This window comes from Capricornis sumatraensis, chromosome 22 (assembly GCF_032405125.1).
Source record: "Capricornis sumatraensis isolate serow.1 chromosome 22, serow.2, whole genome shotgun sequence".
Classification (NCBI taxonomy): domain Eukaryota; kingdom Metazoa; phylum Chordata; class Mammalia; order Artiodactyla; family Bovidae; genus Capricornis; species Capricornis sumatraensis.
In genome coordinates, this window is record NC_091090.1 from 19,640,074 (window position 1) to 19,661,762 (window position 21,689).

Below are 21,689 nucleotides of genomic sequence, written 5' to 3' on the forward strand. Positions count from 1 at the left end.
TTGTCTTATTGAGATCCCAGGTGTGTCTCCACTGTTGAGTTTCTGTGACCAACCAGATCTGGGGCCCAAATTGCTGACCAGTGCTGGAGAGACCAGCCGTATGGACAGACTCTGCAAAGTGCTGAGACTTTATTTTTTTAATTTATTTTTTATTGAAGTGTAATTGAATTACAGTGTTGTGTTAACGACTGCTATAGAGCAAAGTGACTTGGTTATACATACATATATAAATATTCTTTTTCATGTTCTTTCTTGTTGCAATTTTTCACAAGATATTGAATATAGTTCCCTGTGCTATACAGTAGGACCTTGTTGTTCATCCACTCTGTACATACCAGTTTGCATCCGCTAACCCCAAACTCCACGCCATCCCTCTTCCACTCTCCCTCCCGCCTTGGCAACCACCAGTGTACTCTCTATGTCCTTGATTCTATGTCTTTGAAACATTATTTTTAATGTCCAACAACTAGAAACATCTGCAGCAATAGAATGAGTACACTTATTATAGTAGATTCTTATTCAGTCTACTTATTGTATTAGATTCAGGCAATGGAGTACTGCGTAGTAATGAAAAACAGCAAGAGCATCATGAGTGAATTTCATATGCATTTTGTTGAGTGAAAGAAACCAGAAATTAAAGAGTTCATTCCAACTCTGTGAAGTTTAAAATCCTAAATAGGGAAATCCATAGAGACAGAAAGTGGCTTAACAGTTGCTAGGGGCAAAGGGCAAGGAAGAAAAAAACAGGGAATGACTGTTAATGGGCCCAGGGTTTCTTTTTGGAGTGATGAAAAAGTTCTGAATTAGAGAGTGGTAATGGCTACCCAACTGGCAAAGACACTTAAAACTGCTGAAACTTTAACACTGAATTTGTGGAATGTGAATTATCTCAATAAAGCTGTTATAAAAAATTCATTGAGCTGTACACTTAAGATTCTGCATGTTACTGTGTAGAAGTTATACATCAGTAAATAGAGAAATTTACTCAAAAGCAAAAGTTTAAAAAAAAAAATCAGTGTTAAGAGTTTAAAAAGTGAAACACAAGTCCATCACACTGTATTCTGGGTATAAACTCAGAGTCACATGCATACAAAGCAACACTGCCATTCTACAGGGATGTGTGCTAATCCAGTTAGATTGTTCTTCAGGGAGTCCTAATGTCTCCTGAAGTGAAATCGCTCAGTCGTGTCTGACTCTTTGCGACTCCATGGACAATAGCCTGCACCAGGCTCCTCTGTCCATAGGATTTTCTAGGCAAGAGTACTGGAGTGGGCTGCCATTTCCTTCTCTTACCGACCCAGGAATCAAACCCAGGTCTCCCACGTTGATAGACAGATGCTTTACTGTCTGAGCCACCAAGGGACCTAAAGTGTCTGTCTGAAATGCAGTCCACAGGGTCGCAAAGAGTCAGACATGACTAAACGACTTCACTTTCACTTTAATGTCTTTAGACTTGAGTTTTCCTCTAAGCTTTGGACTTGAGGTGCTGGCCCCAATTCCTACCCAGCCCCCATCTGAACTCATTTCTCTTGACTAAACCCAGGTCTGTGGACAAGCCTCCCAGGGTGACTGATATCCTTCTTGCCTTTTGCATTGAATCTTTTCTTGGAATTTTCTTTACTAACCCCAAATACCTTGGTGCCTGTGCTTATCCAAACTTTCCATGAGTTCTACATGCCCTTGGGGGCATGTTAACCAGGACCAGCTGGTCTCCAGGGAAACCCTCTGTGCTAGGTCTGTTTCCCAAGCCCATTCTCAGCTGGAGGAGTGTGTCTCCACACTTCTGGCTAGCTCAGAGATACTCAGGATCCAGCATCAGTGATACCCTAGTCTGCTGGTGCCCAGGCATAGATGCCCAGGAATCAGGAGGGCTGTGTTCACAGCTTCACTGAACTGATAGAATGTACATCTTACAACACAGTGCAGTAGACTCTGTCTGGGGCATTTGAAACGGCAGACACTGGCATTTGTCTTATCAAGTGAATGGACTGGTAATAGAGCAATCCTCTCGATGGTCCAGATATTGATTTATCTCAAGCACCCTTTAAGAGGCTCTTTACTACAGGGTAGGCCTCAGGGTAGAAGAGACTTATACAATTACTGTGTGTGTTGGTTGAGTTTCTTAGTTGCAGACAACAGAACCCTTTCTAGGGAGTTTAAAGAGAGAGCTGTTTAGTAAGGATGAGGAGAGCTCACAAAATCATCAGAAGTGCAGAAACAGTCTTTCGTCCAGCAGCAGGAAACAAATACTGGGACAAACCTTAGAAACAGCCTGCTAAAAAAAATCTATGTCTCTGTAACAGTTGGCAAGCTATCATCACCTTTGGGCTTCCTTTGTGGCTCAGATGGTAACGAATCCTCCTGCAATACAGGAGACCCAGGTTTAATCCCTAGGTCAGGAAGATCCCCTGGAGAAGAGCGTGGCAACCCCACTCCAGTATTCTTGCCTGGAGAATTCATGGGCAGAGAAGCCTGGCGGGCTACAGTGCATGGGGTCACAAAGAGTTGAACACGACTGAGTGACTAACACACATACGCAAACATCACCTTCACCACAAAACCACACCAGCACAAAGTGTGTTCCCCCAATCATCTGTCATTTAACTCAGTTCATGAGATAAAAGCTCAGTGAGACCAAAGCTGCCATTTGATTTAATTGCACTCTTATTGGAGCTAGAAATAAGGTAACCAACCATCCTAGTTTGCCCCAAAAGGAGGTATTCCAAAGTGCAGGACTTCCGGTACTAAAATCAGAAAAGTTCCAGGAAAACCAGGATGAGTTGGTCATCATAAGTAGAAAATGTGGTTCTTTTGGAAATCTCCCCAAACATGAAGAGTAGGTCAGATGATTTGGGGCAACCACCAGTTTAGATCATCTCTAAACTGCATGATAAAAATAATAAGTTAAAATCAGCAGATACTGATTTAGGCAAGTGCTTGCAAGTGCTTTATCATGACTGTCGTTATTATTTTTCCATCATTATTTCACGGGCTTCCCTGTGTCTCAGATTGTAAAGTATCCGCCTGCAACGTGGGAGACCTGCGTTCCATCCCTGGGTCGGGAAGAGCCCCTGGAGAAGAGCATGGCTACCCACTCCAGTATTCTGGCCTGGAGAACTCCATGGGCAGAGCAGCCTGGTAAGTTAGAGTCCATGGGGTCTCAAAGAGTCAGACACGACTGAGCGACTAACAGACACACACCGTTATCTCATTTAATCTTCCCCACAAATCCATGAAATCATATTATTTGTCCAATGATGTTATAGGTCCTGTCCTCATGGATCTTATAGTGTTGTGGGGATACAGACAAGAAGCAAGGAAAAGTATACACCTGGGGGTGTGCTAACGTGTAATAAGAGAGACCAGGGGTGGGGGCTACATAGAGAGAGCGAAGGGGCAGAGGCAGCTACCTTAGTTACGGTGATCAGAGGTCAGGGAAGGCATTTCTGAGAAGGTGACGTTTGAGCTGAGACTTGACAGGCGATGGAGCCAGATACATAGTGATCTGGGGAAAGGATGTTCTAGCCAGAGGGGGGCAAGTGCAAAAGGCTCATGGGGGGAGCAGAGCTTTGCACAACTGGGGACCAAAAACAGAGCTCAGTGTGGCTGCAACAGAGTGAGGGAGAGGGGAGAGGGGTATTAAAGGAGATTTGGACCTGGGAGATGATGGAAAAGAGTATGGATTTCATTTTAAGATCAATGGAAAACTAGGGGAGGGTTTTAAACAGGAGTGGGATGATCTGATTTTCATTTTACATCCAACGTCACAAAGCTGGTGAATGAGAAATGAAGACTGAAATCAGATATATATCACCACAGAGCCCTGTTCTCAAAAACCATGCCTGCGGAGTCCAACCAGGACTAAGGAAAAAAAGGTGCTTCCGTCTGTTTCTGGTCACACGTGTTTATTCTGTGTTTCTACACACGTGTGTTGCTTCTACAGCTCTGGTTCCCAGCTGGGGGTGATTTTTGCCCCCCAGGGACATTAGGCAATGCTTGGAGATATTTTTGGTTGTTACAGCATGGGATGGGGTTGCTACTGGGATCCAGTGGGTAGAGACCAGAGATGCTGGTAAACCTCCTGCAATGCACCGGACAGCCCCTCGACAAAGAATTATCCAGAATATCAATACTGCTCTATAGGCTCTAGCACAGTCATTTCATTTTCTCTCATGCAGTGACGGGTCAACTTAAATGAAATCTGAGGCTCCTGCCAATTCTAATATGTCCCCTTCTTTGGAGACAATTCTTTAAAGCAGGCGGCATCCCTGTTGCTGTGTTTCCCGTTCTGAACAGTCAGGCAGGGATCATACATGAAGCAGCTCCCAGCAGCAGGCGGGCGATGGAAAGGAGCCAACGAGCTCTCTTCCCAGTGCTCTCGTCTGGGTGCTGGGGCTGGAAAGGTGTTTGAGTGCTGGCCGTTCCCCCATGTTCACAGCTGTGTTCACACAAGCTGCGTCTGCTCCTGTGCTCCGCTCCCCCAGCGCCATCTGAACGCGTCACCCAAGCTACACACCCAAGGACCCCTTGCAATGCAGGCCTAGTCACTGTTCCCACGTGCTGAAGAGGCCAAAGGAGCAGACCACCAACTACTCAATGCGTGCGGCTATGGAGCCCACCCGCTCACGCTATTCCGATGAACAGGCCTTGGAGACCCTGGGCCTATGCGATGCACCCTCCCTTACCAACACAGTGGACAGCGCATCAGCTGTGCTGCACAGACAGCTCGTCTACCCACAAGAGTGGACTGAGCACTTCCCTTAAGACACTCACTGTACCGAGCACTTTAACACATCATCTCTTTGTCTGATTTCTTTCCAAAGCAAATCTCAAAGCCAAAATTTTGGAACAAGTAGTTTGGTTGGGAAGTGATCTGGCCATGAGCATGCAGGAGTGGGGATGTACGACAGGAGCCAGGGAGAAGCCCGTGGAGGGTGCTCATGATGACAGGGCTACTGCTCCACACAGCGGGGGCTGGTGCCCTCCAGGAGACCATGGGCAACTACCCTCGGGGTCGTGCCCCACCCAGAGGAGAGGGAGCTGGGCTGTTTAATCACCCACTTCTGTCCCTCATGAGAGGTGTTTGCAGGACATCAACCCCTTGACATCTCCTGCCTCCTGCAGGCTAGACACTTCCAGCCCCCAGAGAGCGCTGTCAAGCAGAGACACAGAAAGCAGGGGGCAGTAGGGCCACCATGCATGGGTCACCCCCAGGTAGGCTGCAGGGGTGTAGTCAGGATGCCAAGAGCGTCTGCTACGTCTCCCAGTCACTAAGGAAGGTGTTCGGATGGGTCCATTTTAAGTGAAGCAATAGGGACAGCAAGAGGTGACGTGAACTTGTCCAGGGCCACTGGTTAATGAAATGTGAAACCAGGATTCAAACCCAGGCCTGTCTGATGGCAAAGCCCACATTCTTACCCACTATATTCGCTTCCTGGGGCCGCCATCACTGAGTACCACAGGCTGGGTGGTTCAAACAACAGAAATGTACTTTCTCACACTTCTGGAAGCTGGAAGTCTGAGATCAAGGTGTTGGCACGGTTGAGTCCTTCTGGAAGGCTCTGAAGGAGAGTCTTCCATGCTTCTCTCCTTGCTTCTAATGACTTGCTGGCAATCTGTGATGTTTCTTGGCTCTCACGTGCCTCACCCCCATCTCTGTCTTCATCTTCACATGGCATTCTCCCCGTGTGCCTGTCTCTATGTTCAAATGTCCCCTTTTTTGTAAGGACATCAGTCATATTGAATTGAGGCCCACTGCCATGACCTCATCTTAACTAATTGTATAGACTATCCCTATTTCCAAATAAGACCACATTCACAGGTTCTGGGGATTACCGGCTTAAAATACGAATTATAATATGAATTTTGAGGGGACACAATTCATCTCATGCCATCCACCAACGCTGTCCCTCCGTTCTCCATGGGCTTTGGTTCTGCACAATCATTTTTATCCTTTGAGCTCACCCACTGCATCCGGACAAAAGCCCCCATTAGCTTCTGTCCCCAGCTGCTCTTGGTGGCCCTATCCACCCGTAGTGAGGGTGACTGGTCACAGCCAGAGGGCAGAAGAGTGCAAAGAGTGGAAGAAACCTGGGAGAAGGCCTCAGTGACAGGGCTGGGCCCGAGGTCCACCTCACTGTCACCTTAATCACCAAGACTTAATCATCAGATGCAATAAAGGAAAGTATTATGGAAATAAAACACTGCCAAGAATCTTTCTCAAATTGCAAGTGCATGCAGTGAGCAGTCTGGGTTTATGAAGAACAAATTATGCCAGACACACTTGATTGTGCCTTTGAGGGAACTAAGAAATTAAGGGACGGGAAGGATAGGAGAGATGTAATACATCTTGATTTTAATACAGCAATTGATACATTGTCTGGAGGAATTGTCCTGGCAAAATTAATTCAAATTGGCTTGGGGAGGAGAACTATCCCTGGGGTTGAAAACCAGTGGAAAGATAAACAAACAAATAATAATTAAAGGAGAAAACCAAAGCCTACAGCCCAGAGGTGGGGAAAGGGGGGAGGATGATGCGAAAGGAGGTGTGTGTTTGTGTGTGTAAGCGCGCAGGTGCGCCACTCAGTGGTATCCGACGCTCTGCTGCCCCGCAGACTGTAGCCCACCAGGCATCTCAGTCCATGGAATTTCCCAGGCAAGAATACTGGAGTGAGCTGCCCTTTCCTACTCCAGGGGATCTTCCCCATCCAGGGATCAAACTCAGGTCTCTTAAATCTCTTACATTGGCAGGTAGGTTCTTTACCAGCAGCGCCACCTGAGAAGCCTTGGGAGAGGGGGAGTCCCTGGCTTTTCGGTAAGACTCAGAAGTGCACAGAAGTACAGAAAAAAAGAATCTGGGGGTTGGGGGGGGAGGTGGAGGAAGGGCGGGTGGAGGAAGGGGCAATCCAGAGAAGGGGCTCACCAGGAGCCTGCCAGGCAGTGGGGTTTGCCCTGGTTCCCTGCCTGGTGGGTCACATCACCTACCCAAAGAGGCTGGGAACCTGGAGGCTGTCCCCTGAAGACGCCACAGCCTGGACAGGGCAAACTCATCAGAAAATAAACACGGCGATGCAGCTGATTTCAGTAGTAGAGTCAGGCGCTAGTTTTGATCAAGCATTTGCTTTTACAAATGCAGAACACTCGAAGGGAAGTCTCCATTCTTCAGAACCATAGATCCCTGATGTGGGCTCAGAGGGCTGGAGCTGGGAAGGGCCTCGGTGAAGGAGGGCCTCCTTGCACAGATACAGAGGCTCAGACCCACAGAGAGAGGAGTGCAGTGTGTTAGAAATGCAGATTCCTGGGCCCAGGGCTCAGAGTTTCTGGCTTTTCATGGAGCGGAGATAAAGCCCAGGCAACATCATTTTTAACAGGTGGACCAGAGGTAATTCTGGTCTGTGCATTACGCTGAGAAACCCTGGCCCACAGTCTCACCTGATCGTTCCGTAATTTTTTATTTCTTCCCTTCCCTTCCCTGTTCTCTCTCCTTTCTTTCTTCCTTCCCATCAAAACATTTCGTGGTGTGCCTAGCTAAAGGAAGGCATCATCTGAGCTTCCAGGGATACAGAGGTGAAGGTGACCACCATCTTTGAGATGTGGACAGTTAGGATACCCGTTGGAAAATCTTACAGGGAGCATGCAAGACAGAGGTCATGTTCAAAGACACTATGTCAACACCACCCACAAAATCCAGACAGATGCAAACTGTGAAACAAATACCTGGTTTCCTCAGTAAATATACTGTTGGGAGCAAGAGTAAGAGGGAGGGAAGAGCGCCAGATTAAATGGGACTGAAGAAGCACGTCCATCACTTGCAAAGTGAGACCTCTTCTGGATTCTGATCTGGGCAAACTGACTGTGAAAAAGAATCTATGAGATGATCGGGGAAATGGGGACATCTGTGACTATTTGATGATTTTTAAGCAATGTTAGGGTACTTATATTGCGCTTATTTTTAGACAGTCCTTATCTTTTAGACATGGATTCTAAAATGTTCATGGATAAGACTATATGTCTGCAGCTGACTTCAGACTGATCATTTGTGTGTGTGTGTGTGGTGTGTGTAAGACAGAGAGAGACAAGGTTGTCCTTGAGTTGATAATTGTTCAAGCTGATGATTGGTATTTATGAGTTAATTATGCTATGCTTTCTACTTTGTATATATTTGAAATATTCATAAGTGAAAGAAAGGAAAGACAGAAGGAAGAAAAGGGGAGAAAGAAAAAGAAAGGAAAGAAGGATAGGAGAGGGAGGGAGGAGAGAGAGTAATGGAAGGAAGGAGTAGGGAAGAAGGAAGGAGGCAGGGAGGAAGGAAATGCAGGTGACAAATGAGTAGCGGATGAAATCCCAGGCTAATGACCAGACAGGATGCTTCAGGGAAGGTGTCCTGCCCTGGTGGCTGGGCTCAGCTCAGGGAAGGATTAAGCGCTGGCTGGGCCAGGATGAGAGGAAAGGGAAGGTGGGATGCCTCCTCGTAGAGGAGGCCACAGAGAGAAACAGAGGCCTGGTCATCCAGAGCTGTCAGAGATATTCTCAGGAGCCTGGGATGCTGGGGGGTTGCAGGGAGAGACCAAACAATCTTAGACAGGGAGGCGTGGAGAGGTGGAAAGACACATGCTTGGTTCTGCCCCCATGAGCTTCTCCGTGGATATTGGACAGGGGTGGGGAGACGAAATGAGAGAAAACGCATTACAGCCATAGCAAGGGTCCGGGTGAGAGTGAGAAGTGTCTGAACTAAAGCCCGGCAGTGGGAAGGCACTTCTGGAGAGCTGTAGGACATAGAAGCCAGAGGGCTCGGTGCCGGGCTGAAGGGAGGTGTTTGGGGTGGCTCCCAGGTTTCCTGTTGGTGATATCATCTCTCAGCCATGGCCGCCCAGGAGAGGTGAGAGGTCCACGTGACACCTTGCACCGCGGGACAGCCGTGGGGGGATGTATCGCAAGGAGCTGGCTGTGCAAGACTACAGCTCTGAGGAGAGGTTTAAACCACAGGATGGACAAGATCACCCTGAGGAAAAGGAGAAGAGAAGAGGGGAGGAGAGGACGAGGGGCGGGGAGGGAAGAGAAGGAAGCCAGGATCAGGGTCTTAGAAAGCCACTGTGAACTAAGGGAGGTACCAGCACAGAGAGCCCGCACGCATCCCCCGACTCACATCGGTGCTGCGCCAGATGCCCTCCCGCAGCTTCTGCCTAGTGATCCGCCGCCCAGGCTTCCAGGCCTGCTGGTGTCTCCGGGGTCTGGGTCAGCACTGACTGTAGCCGTTGCATCCTCTCCAGGCCCTCCCTCATCATTCCTGCCAGGGGCCTCCCATCCCTGTCTGTGGGCCCGCTGTTGCTCAGGAAGCTGATGGATGCCTCCATCACTGAAATCCTTTTCCTTGCTGTCAGCTGAGCTGGCTCTCCCATATATGGTTTCCTTGCTCTGTCCTTCCACACTCCGTAGAGTCCACCAGACCTGGGGTGACGTCCTGGCTCAGCCGCCAGGCGTGTATGTAAACTTGGACATTTTTCCACCCCTCCGAGTCCATTTCCTCCCCTGTAAGATGGGAGTGATAATCATACTGACCTCTTGAGTACCATACTGCATGGATAGCACTTAGCTGTGTGCGTCGCAAATGCCATTGTCCTTGTTACCATTCTCCGTGTTTGCACAGACCTGTCTCCTGGACACCTGAGCAGCCCCCTTTAGGCCCGGGGAGCTCCTCCTGCGGACCGCCTGTTCTTTGTTTTCCTGAGTGCCGAGCCCTCGGTCAGCCCTCCCCTCCAATGGTGACATTCCCCCGTCTCTTGGGCATCTCCTGGCTCCTCTCAAGTCTGGCTCTCCTGCCTAATTCTGAATGTTGACCTCTTCCTCGCCCCAAACCAACACCTTCTCAGAACCATGGTCCAGCAGGACCTAAAGAGTGTCTATTGATCTCAATGCACTTTATACCCTTGTCAAAAAATTGGCAACACACGGCTATGTTCATGATGCTGACTTTTCCAACTTTCAACTACTGAAGTGATGGAGAGATAGAAGATTTTGCACAGGTACTGTCCCCCCACCCCACGTAAGCGTAACGATCTCGACGAGGCAGCGGTGGGTAGTGCCTTGAAGTGAGACCCTAATTCCGTGACCAGGAACTGAACCTGGGTAGCTTGGAGGAGAATCAGAAATCCCAGCCACCAGATCAGTAAGGCCTAAAGGCTAGAAGCTGTTTTTCCCTGGATCTTTGCCCACCAGTGAGAAATGGATTTCTCACGAAGGCAAGAACCGTAAAGGCAAGCACAAAATTTATTTAGAGACACGCCGCGACAAGTGGGAGTGCACACAGAGAAGCCGTTTAGTTAAGGGAGAAGCAAGGCAAGAGACACACCCCTGGAGAGAGAGGGTGGAGATGTTCCCCCTTAGCGAGGAAGAGTGCAATAAAAAGATGGCTAAATCGTTTATATAGGTCAGTTCTTCCGGGTCTTTGTTTACATTTAGCGAATTATCTGGTTTCTTTTTCCACACCTGACTTGCCCTGGGACCCTCCCAGACGTGCATGCGTGTCCCAGATACATTCTAGTAAAGAGGCCCATGAGACGGCTTTAGCATCACACATTGCTATCACAAAAGGCTCCCCTCCTTTTGGACGCCCATGGGGCCTTTCTGAGACTGTCAAATGTCTCCCCGGTCCCAAGGATGGGACATATATGACCTCCTGATCTCTTAACAGAGTTTAGTCCCACTCTGTCCCTCCCATAAAAATGCCCAGTGTCTGGTTATTTACCCTATTCCCATGGCTGGTTTTTATATCGAGGTGTAGATCTCAAAATATAGACAGGAGTCCGGTCATAAATACATTGTCCTGGAGCCCGTGTGTCTCCAGCTTCAGGAAATGTAAACAGGGAACTGATGATGAATGTCCAGCCTGGAGCTCATCTTCTCACCCCAGGAGGTGGGAATAGGGGGCCAGTTATAAACACCTAGCCTGGCACCCATCTATCTCTTGTTTCAATAGCAGTGATTCCAACTGGGTACCTATGGGGTACCCGTGGGGACAGGGCTGCCTGACCAGAGCAAGCAAAACCATATTTCCCATTCTCTCGGCAAAAACAAGATAAGAAAAGCCATTCAGGCTAGTGAAAAACAGCCTCCCTCCTCCCAGCTGTCCCTAGACATTACAGAGACGGTCGCTTTCTAAAGCGTTTATTCAACAGCCATTTACAGGGCACCCACCATGAGGCAGGCACCAAGTGCTGAAATTGAATTTATTTCCTGTATTAAATCTCAGGGAAGATTGGGAAGCCTTGTCAGCAAGGCCTCCAGGTGGAATTTCTATGCCTTCACAGAAGAACACGTGCGTTCTTTGGTGCGCTATTTATTGTTGCTATTGCTTCCTCGGAGGGGAGAAATAAGATCTCCGACTCTCGGGTCACTGAAAAACAGGGGAGCTGCCTACTTTAGTGACTGGCTTGAAGGGACATGATTTGCCTCTTTTTTATCTGAAGCCATCTCAATTTGCTGCCATGATTCATGTAAAGTGGTATTTGAGGGGAGAGGGTCATGGCTGTTCTTAAAGATCGTCTTGAAGTGTGAGATTCACTGGATCACACATGCTAATTTGGTGCAGTCATGTCTGACTCTTTGCGACCCCATGGACTGTACCCTGCCAGACTCCTCTGTCCTTGGGATTCTCCAGGCAAGAATACTGGAGTGGGCTCCCATACCCTCCTCCAGGGGACCTTCACGATCCAGGGATTGAACCCACATCTCCTGCAGCTCTTGCATTGCAGGCGGATTCTCTACCACTGAGCCACCAGGGAAGCCCTTAACTGGGTCATTTGTATGGGACTTTTTTGGTGGTGGTGGTGCTCCAATCTGCTGCTTAGTCCCTGGTTTCCATTCTCCTCTCCTGCTTTTAGCGATAAGATCCCAGTGTTTTAACTCTGGCCTCCCACTGATTTACATTTCCCAGTTTCCCATGCAGCTGGTTGTGTGGAGCTAGGGGGCCAAATTCTTGCCAAGGGGATTTAAAGAGAAAGGATGCCACAACTTCTGGGTCTTGCTCTTAAATTGTTGATGTGTTCATGCACCTTTCTTGGCTGGACAGAGTGCTCATGAATCAGCAGTGACCGTGTGGATGAGGGCAATGTTATACAAAAGGAGTCTGGGACCCTTGGTGACCTTACAGAGCTGTGCCTCCTGCCCACTATGAACCATCCACCTATGTCTCTGCATGATCACATAAGAGGAAAATAAACCCACTGAATTCATAGGGTGGCTTGGTTACAGCAGCCTAGCATATACCCTAATACATTCTTTGTGCACGTGTGCTCAGTCCCTTTAGCTGTGTCTGACTCTTTGCGACCCTATGGACTATAGCTCACCAGGTTCCTCTATCCATAGCATTCTCCAGGCAAGGATACTGGAGTGTGAGTAGCCATGCCCTCCTCCAGGGGATCTTCCCCACTCAGGAATTGAACCCATGTCTCCTGTGACTTCCACATCGCAGGTGGATTCTTTACCACTGAGTCACCAGGGAAGCCCAATATATTCTTTGCTACAGTAAAATCATTAAAATCCTAAGTTCTTTGGGCACCTTTGGTACAAATAACCACAGGCTCTCCTTCTCCCTCACCAAACACTCACAGCTGTTTAGGCTCCCTCTGCTCTGGGCCGCATGCGAAACAGTCCTATGACAGCAACTTGCTGGGGATTTGTTCTTTTACATTCTAACTGCAGAAGCATCATGTCCTTGCAAAACCTTAGAATGCATTCAGTAAATGGTTTTCTTCTGAAAGCATCATTTACCCTTGAGAAGTTGGGTTTTTCCACGCATTTTCTATGTATTGGAAAGCGTGTCTGTGCTGTAGGTATTCCTGTTAGAGCAGCGAGGTGGCTTCTGTTTATATTGAGATATTTTCTAGCGTCTCATGTCAAACCGGAGGGCTCTTGGGATCCACTCTTCCCCTTCCCAGGGACTCGACCTCCCACTGTTCCAGTTAAGCCCGTGAGGGCGTGAGACAGTTGTAACTTGATAAGGAGCAGCCCACGAGAGAGGTGGGGGGAATACACAAATAAAGATGTTATAGTTCCTTTTAGGCAGGAAAAAAAGAGCAGGGGAAATCACAGTAATATAATTTTAAAACATCCTTGTCAGGCAAGTCTTTAGGCAGGAGAAAGGTGTTGAGAAATCAAGCAAGCAAAGACAGCATGCCACAACTCCCAGAAGACCAGACGTCACTTGTGTAAGCTGCCTGAGAAACGGAAAGGATGCATTCGGTTGAAAATTAAACAGAAACTGGATCACAGTGGGTGAGGAGAAATGAAAATGCGCCTCGGATCCAGGACTCTGTTACGCTGAGGAGCTCACAAAATGCACAGACCCCTTTATTGAAACAAATAGTGGTTCTTATAGCTCCTGCCACCTACACCAGCACTGTCCAGCATGGGGAGGCAGGTGGCTGGCACAGCACGGACTCCCACCTGGCAAGCAGTGCAGTTAATCGTGCAGCCAAGGTGCCTCATGCATCTGGAGTGAGTCTCAAAGAGGCCCACATTCACCGAGCAGCCTCCTCCCTAGAGCCCCTCACCCACCAGACAAGTGGAAAACTGAATGTTGCTGTCATACCGACCAGGGTTCAAATCCCAGGCCTGCTACTTGGCAGTTGAATAATCTTGGACAAATTACTTTATGATTCTTTCTCTCTGTTTCCTGCTCTATTCATTCCAAGAGTTGTTTATGGATTAAAGGAAGTGATGGATATTAACTGATTGCCTTTCTGTGAAATTTAACTTCCCAATTCCAGACAGGGCTTCCCTTCAGGACTGGGTCGCTGCATCCATCCTAGGGCTCTGTGAAGGCTGCTCCCCCCTCTGAACAACCCCCCCCCAAGACACCCTTGTTCTGGACCAGCCTTGCAGCCTAGTGGCCAGGCCACCAGGGACCACCCCCCCACCTCCCACAACCTGGGGCTAGCCTGACCTCCCCAGAGGCTAAGATGCTGCACTGGACCCACCAGGCCAAGAGGGAGGAGCTTGCTGGGAAGGGTTAAAGCAAGTTCAGTCCACAGGCCCGATGTACAGAGACGCCAAACAAAAATATCAGAGTTTGGAACAGAGAAAGGTTTACTGCAGAATGAGACAAGGAGATGGGTGACTCTTGCACTTCAAACCCCAAACTCCCCAAGGGTTTCAGCAAAGCACTTTTGGGGGTTTGTGTTTGTTTCTATTTATTTTTATTTATTTGTGGATTTCTGTTTTGTTTTGGCTGTGCTGGGTCTTCGTTGCTGCATGGACTTCTTCTAGTTGGGGCAAGTGGAGGCAAGCAGAGCCACCTCTTTCTTGAAGTGGCTTCTCGTTGCTAGGGCTTCTCTCATTGAACACTCTACATGGGCTCAGTAATCGTGGTGCACAGGCTTAGCTGCTCCGAGGCACGTGGGCTGTTTCTGGACCAGGGATCAAACCCATGTCCCCTGCATTGGTGAGTGGACTCTTTACCAGTGAGCTATCAGGGAGCCCTGTAGCAAAGAACTTTTAAAAGCCAGGTGAGCGAGGCGGGTTCCAGGGTCTGTGATCAGCTTGTACACAATTCTCTGATTGGCTGCCGGTGAGGTAACAGGGTGGTGTCACAGCGGTGAACAATATCTGGCCATGTGCTCGTGGTCTTCAAGTACCTAACATCTTCTATTTGGTGGGGGTCTTTTCATATGTGCAAAACAACTCAGGAAATGTGCATCAGATCCTGGGTACTTCAGAGAGGAGCTGAAGCAGAGCATATGAAGGAACTCCTGTCCTGGGGAGGCCCTTAGGGTTCTGCTCGGTTCAAGCTAAGGAGAGCTCCCAGGCTATTCCTTCAGACCTGTTACAAGCCCTGGTTCGAGTCTTGCCTTTGCTCCTTCACAGCGGGGTGACTCTAAAGTCCACTTCTCTCTGCACTTTATGGGAGACAAATCCATGTCCTCATTGTCTGAGCCAGTTTGACCCCATTTCTGTAACTTGCAGCCAAACAGGCGCATCACCTACGATCCAGCACTCACAGGAGGGCGGGCCTTGAGGCTCTGATGTCCCCATCACCTCAGCGAGGCCTCGTTCTCCTCATTATTCTGTCTGTGGAGCTTGATTTTCTTCCCTGTGGGGTTTACCCTGGCCCCTCCATCCCTGTCTCTCCCTCTCGGCTTCTGGCAGCACCAGCTCCCCTGCCAGCCTCTGCTATGGTGCTGGCCTTTGCGCTCTAGCCCCTCTGCCATCAAGGCCAAGGCCAGGGTAGACTCATCAGAGACTGGAGAAGGCTTTAAGGAGATCAAACCAGCCAATACTAAAGGAAATCAACCCTGAATATTCATTGGAAGGACTGATGCTGAAGCTTCAGCACTTTGGCCACCTGACACAGAGCCAGCTCATTGGAAAAAGACCCTGATGCTGGAAAAGATTGAAGGCAGGAAGAGAAGGGGATGACAGAGGATGAGATGGTTGGATGGCATCATCAACTCAACAGACATGAGTTTGAGCAAGCCCCGGGAGATAGTGAAGGACAGGGAAGCCAGGCATGCTGCAATTCATGGGATCGCAAAGAGCCAGACACAACTGGGCAACTGAACAGCGACACCAAGAGTGGGACCTAGGGTCCCACACCTCTTCCTGGGGCTCTAGATGAAATGAAGGACTCATTCCCATTTGGATGAGCTGTCACTCAGACACAGGAGTTGTCTCTCCCTGAGCTGGGGAAGGGGCGTGGTGGGGCGGGGACACTCCAGGACTTCTTGCTACTTGCTTCTGTCACCCTCTCCCAGAGGACACAAAAGGTGCCTTCTTCAGGGGTTGGAGAGTCAAGCCAACCACTTTCCCCTCAGTAGAATGGCCCCCAAGCTTCCAGCAGCCTTGTCACCCTCCTCCCACTGATTTGGGTTCCAGCCTCTCTGCTGCTCCACCCTCCAGGCAGCTCGGTGGGCAATGAGCAGGCACCTGCACTGGGCAGGCCTTGGGCCCGCCTTGTCCTTGGGGATGCCTGACAGCCCTGCACCCACCTGCAGCACCCACTGATCGCCGCTCATTGGGAGAAGCAAGATAGGCTTGCAGACCTGAGCCTTCCCTGCTCTTAAGAAAATGAAGACCAAAAGTGTCCGAACTGGAAAAGAATCTGGGGACCATCTGCTTAAGGGTTTCTCAAAGGTTAGTGGAGAAGCCTTTCTTCAAGTGAAATCTTAATCAGTATTCAATACAGAGCATGAAACAGACAAAGTGGGGGCTGCCTTGGTTAAAGCAGGGGAGGTGCTAGGCGCTCTCTGCCCTTAATCCCACTCAGGGCCCCCACAGGTGTCCACAGACCCCAGTGAAGAGAGCTCTCGGCCAGGTGATGGTCATGGTTTCATTCCTTGTCTGGTTCCACGTAGAATCCAAATGTCATTTGCATTCCCCAGGGTGTTCCAAATGTAGTGTGAAAAGCTACTGATCTTTCCAGCTCTTTGAGGGCTGATGGAGGAGAAAATTGGAACCTGGGAGGTGAAGTGACAACCCCAGGACCCCAGTGCCAGCTCCCCTTTCAGTCTTTCTCCACAACAGGCTGCCACTCTACGCTTCCCCAGGTTCGTCCCCAGCACATCCCAGCTGGTTCCTTTCTGACTCTTCAGGATCCTAGGAAACAAGTCACTTTACTAAACGAGACCATGAGCAGGGGTGTGGAGTGAGAGGCCACTGAACCGGATCTTTATTCAGGGTGCTGACTGTCTGGGACAATGAAGGTGCTGATGGTGGTCTAATTATAGGCCTGTCATTATTCATTAGTTCTGCCGAAGCACGAAGGGAAAGTGGGGAGGCGAGAAGGAGCTGAGCTAGGAGGCCCCTGGGGAGAACAGGAGAGTGGGCCAGGCTGCCCTGGGCACCCCACTTCCTGCCTCTTCTACCTTCCCTCCATGACCCAAACTGCCCCCTCAGTTCCAGGAAGACGGTCAGAAAGATGCTCGCTGCCCCTGTCCTCAGTCGTGCCGCAATCTGCCCGCTGCCTCTGCACGCCCCTCTGACCACTGCAGTTCACTCATTCCCAAATCCACTCTTTCAACAAATGTTCATTAAATACATATTATGTGCCCAGGATTTTTCTCGACACTGAGGACACAGTGGTGACAGGTCTGATTCTCAGTGGAGTGCTCAGAGAAAGTCTAAGGAGGTGACATTTGAGCAGGAGCCTGAATGAAGTGGAGCAGAACTGAAGGGGCCAAGGGCCTGGGGCAGGACTGCGACGGACCCGACGGGTGGAGCAGAAGGCAGGTGGAGCAGAAAGGCCAAGGGAAGACACCGGGGACTGAGGTCAGTTATACAAGTTGTGAGGCGCAAAGGTGGGATCGGGGAGACAGGCCTGGGGGCTGGTTCAATGATCCATGTGTGAGGGTGGTTGCTGAGGTTAGACCAGTACACAGGGTGCCGAGGAATGTTCAGAGTCTTTCACTGAAAGAGCTTATATTTTATACATTCTTTTTAAATTGTTTATATTTATTTATTTGGCGGGTTCAGTAGTTGTAGCATATAGGCTTAGTTGCTCTGAGGCATGTGGGATCTTACTTCCCCAACCAGGGACTGAACCCACATCCTCTGCATTGGAAGGCAGATTCTTGACCGCTGGACCACCAGGAAGTCCTTGCATTTTGCATATTCTGACTTCAGCTCTCATCATCTCCCTTCGTGATCGCTCCCCATCTAGACTCTGCCTGTCCCAGACCACAGAGTGATGAGAATTTCTTTAGTGTCATGTTCACGTGAGGTTTCTCACCATCACACAAACTGTTGCTTCTCCCAGGTTTTCAGCAGGTAGGTGGGAGGCCCAGCAATCTGACACGGGGCGTTCCGGGAGCTGGGAGCAGAACAGGTTTGGGCAAAGGAGGGATCAGGTCAAAGTTCACGGCAATGAATGGGCAAGAGTAGTCATATAGATGAAACAGGACACCACGGGACCAGAGCCAGGGCAGCAACAAATGGGTGGGAGGGTGGGGAGGGGAGGAGAGCAGACCGTCCCAAACCCTCGTCTCCCACCTCAGTCCCAGTTGGCCACTGAAGCTGGCGTGGTCCCCTCATGTGGCAAAGGCGTGGAGATTTTATGGAGTCCCTCATGGGCAGTGTCACTCTTTCAGGTCAAACACTGCAGAACATCCTCTGGACGAGAGTGAGCGAGGCTGTCTATGTGCTCCTCTCCTCCCCTGTCTTTGCATATTTAGCCAACATGACACTTCCAAAGAATAACCAGAGGTCTTGTCAACATATGGGCTGCCATTATGGAAGAAAGACTGTATACCCTTGACAGTGATAAACGGGAGATAATTATATGGCATTGAACTAGATAGCTGTATTAGATCACACTTTTTTTTTTTTCTCAAGTATATGTTGTCTTAAAGGCATGAGCAGCATATGGATCGTGGCAAGGTTGCTGAAATGCTGGACAGCCCTGCTTATGGGTGAGGAGGAGCTTCTAAGCTTGACTTGGAGGTTCAGATGCTTGGTGTGTGTGTGTGTGTGTGTGTGTGTGTGTGTGTGTGTGTGTGTCCCCTCAACCGGACATAAAGCTCCCAAGCACCCACTATGCCCCTGTTTCCCTGTCCACACTTCTGACATAGCTGATGCTATTTCTGTGCCTGCTAAATGGTCGAAGGGATAAATGAAGAGACGAGAGGAAGGCTGCCCTGTCCCTCGCCCAGCATGGTGCCTGGGTCACAGGAGAATTAACTAAGGATCATCACAGTGACATTGTGTCTATCCTAGGTCCCACTCCCACCAAGGCTCTACTCTCCCCTTCCTCAAGTAAGAGTGTACTGACCCATGGCCAGGAGAAGGAAGCCTGGGTGTTGGGGGCTGTTACCCCTTCAAGGCAACCGACTAACATGCTTTGACAGTTGTCTTCTGGAGACGAGCTTAGCTGCGGAGGTCAGCTGTGGACAGTCTAAGCACTTCTCAAATCCTAGGCTAATAGCTCACTTGGCTTACTGAGGTCCTGCCCAGCATTAGTCCTTGGGTGATATGGGACCAGTGAGAAGCAGGCTGTGGGCTCCACTGTCCTGGTAACAGGGCTGACACCTCCCAGGCCTTCCAGGTCATGAGGCACCGTACCCCATATCCTCTCTGACCTCACCGCACCCTGGAGGGAGACAAGTGGTGAGGACTGCCCCTTCACCCTCAGAGATTCAGAGAGGGCCGACTGACTGGCCCAGCCTCAGTTTTGCAGGAACTAAGAGCCAAGACTGAATTGAACCCCAACCTTCCAATTCCAAATTTCTGGTCCCCTCCATGACACCACTGAGCTCCCTCTGAGAGTGTGAAGTTCAGAGCAGGAGGCAGCCTGAACACCATTTATTCAGAGCCCATCACTTGACTCAGGGGCTCAGGAAGGAAGAAATGAATGGGGTCCCCTGCCCCTGGGGCCCAGCCCCACGCACGTACCATGCCACCTCGTCCCAGTCCCCCGGGAAGTTCTGTCTTCTTGACATCGTGCCCCACCATCACCATTTTACTCCCCAGACTGTATTTCGTCTCCGCCACCAGACAGCTGTGGCAGTTTACAGCTGTTTACCAGCAGTCAGGTAGAGCACGACCTAAGTGGAATATAAACTATCGAATTAAATTCTCCTCTTCAAATGCCACCCAGACTCGCTCCACCTGAGAATTTCAATCGGTGCTAGTGACTTCTGCCTGCTCTCTAATGGATCCAGCTCTCAGGCTGCCAATGGAGCTGGGCTGGGACTGGGGCAGATGCAGTTAGAGGGGAGAAGGGTGTCCATGTGCAAGGGTACAACAGTAAGTCCCCTGAAAGTGCAGCGCCCTTGGGCTCCAGGCAATGCCATTAAATGGGCTGGGAAACAGCTTCATTTCCTGGAGCTTGAGTATCAGACCGAGGCATGCAGGGGAGTAAGGGGGTGAGCATGGGGTTTGGACCTTCAGACACTTTTTCGGGACTCAAGGAAGCAGCGAATGTCGGGGAGGAAGGATAGGGAAGAAGGGACAGACTCCCCTCGCAACACCAAAACCTGAGTAAGGCTCCTATGTACGTGCATGTGCTCAGCCATGTCCGATTCTTTGCAACCCCACGGACTAGCCCCCTGGCTCCTCTGTCCATGGGACTTCCCAGGCAAGAATGCTGGGAGTGTGTTGCCATTCCCTTCTCCAGGAGATCTTCCTGACTCAGGGATCAAAACTCGTGTCTCCTGCGCTGGCAGGTGGGTTCTTTACCAGCTCAGCCACTGAGGACTATGAGGAAGTTCATATCGACACGAACTGCCAGCAAACCACCCTGTCACATCAAGCCAGAGAGATGGAACATGGGCCTTCAGCACTTCAGAGCACAGAATGGCTCTGGACTGGGAGTTCCCAGGTTCTGGTCTCAGTCCCACCACTCGTCAGCCCTGCCATCTTGCCCAGGTCTCTTCTCTGTGCCTGCACGTCCCTCCTCCCTGCTTGCATTATGGGAGGGGAAAGTTTTCTGAGAACTGCTGAGGGCTCTACATTGTGAGCTACAGGTATATTTGGAGGGGAGGAGAAGGGAGGAGCCCCCTGAGAGATTTCCCTCCAGACCCCCAGGCTCTAGGATTGACCTCAGGTCCAGGGGGCGTGAGAGGGGCCAAGGCCATTTGTGTCTTGGGAGGAGGGCTTGGCCGGGGGGCCATCCTGAAAGCGTCCTCTAGGAGGCAGCAGAGGAGGTGCTATGGAGCCCTGATACCCTGGAGACTCAGGGCTCCTCCCCGCCCCAGTCCCTGGGGTACGCAGCAGCGTGGAGGAAGGCTGGGGGCAGAGGCTGAGTTCCGACTTTGCTTCAGAGACAGAGAGGTAAGGTACCAGTTTCACAGGCTCCCTGGGGCCACTAGTCACCGGTGGTCACCACTACCTTGGTGTGGAGGGCGGCAGCTGCGGTCAGGGGGCGAGGGGTTCCTCATGCCTTTCCTTCCCCCAGAGCCTGGGCCTCCTTCTCCCAGCCCTGGGACAGAAGACGAACGCCTTCCACATCCTCCTTCCCTTACAGTGGGCTCCCTTGACTGGTCAAGACACACCTTCAAGCCCCTCTGTGTGTGTGTGCCCAGTCATGCCCGACTCTTTGCAACCCCATGGACTGTAGCCCGCCAGGCTCCTCTATCTATGGGATTGTCCAGGCAAGAATATTGGTGTGGGTTGCCATGCCCTGGATCTCTGAATCTTCCCGACCCAGAGATCAAACCCGTGTCTCCTGCCCTGCAGACAAATTCTTTACCACTGAGCCACCTGGGATGCTTACATCCCTTTACTTGAGAGCAGAAGAACCCACTGTACCTAAGATGTAAGGAAAAACAAGTCAAAAATAGTCATTGTTCACCTATTAAGTGCTGGGTGTTATGAGTTACATACTCTGATCTCATTTTCTCCACAGAGTCCCCAGTTGAAGTGGGTTAGCCTCGCTTTACAGATGAGGAAACTGAGGCCCAGAGATGTTAAGTAACTTTTATAAGATCACACAGGTGGGATAGTGACAGAACTGAGACTGGAACCTGAAATTCCCTAGCTCCAGTAGCCGTGTTCTTTCCACCAGGGCAACCATCTAAAGCGGTAGGATGCACAAGGAAGCAGACTCCAGAAAAACTGGAAATTGCAAAGATACAAAAGCACCTAGACTTGGAGCATGTTCTTACTGATTTCTTCACCCATTCTGGATCTCTCCATAATAGCATGCCTCTTGCAGCCAGCCTGCTCTTCTACTGAAAGTCCATTTGCTGGCTTCTTTCTAA